The 304-nt window shown below is 51.3% G+C and overlaps 1 protein-coding gene across 1 annotated transcript in view; it reads right to left on the bottom strand.

The window, feature by feature from the left end:
• Positions 1–304, bottom strand: part of FBXO36 (F-box protein 36) — a 54610-nt gene that overhangs the window by 724 nt on the left and 53582 nt on the right. The gene's annotated exons all lie outside the window — the stretch shown is intronic.

Below are 304 nucleotides of genomic sequence, written 5' to 3'. Positions count from 1 at the left end.
CAGGAGAATGGCGTGAATCCAGGAGGTAGAGTTTGCAGTGAGCCAAGATTGTGCCACTGCACTCCAGCTTGCGCGACAGAGTGAGATTCTGTCTTCAAAAAAAAGAAAAAAAAAAAATTGATCAGGTTGGCTGGGCACAGTGGCTCACACCTGTAATCCCAGAACTTTGGGAGGCTGAGGTGGGTGGATCACTTGCGCTACTTGGGAGGCTGAGGCAGGAGAATTACTTGAACCCTGGAGGCAGAGGTTGCAGTGAGCCAAGATTGCGCCACTGCACTCCAGCCTGGGTAACAAGAGCCAAACT

Source organism: Mandrillus leucophaeus, unplaced genomic scaffold (assembly GCF_000951045.1).
Source record: "Mandrillus leucophaeus isolate KB7577 unplaced genomic scaffold, Mleu.le_1.0 Scaffold878, whole genome shotgun sequence".
NCBI classification, from domain to species: domain Eukaryota; kingdom Metazoa; phylum Chordata; class Mammalia; order Primates; family Cercopithecidae; genus Mandrillus; species Mandrillus leucophaeus.
This window is presented reverse-complemented; position numbering and strand designations above follow the sequence as displayed.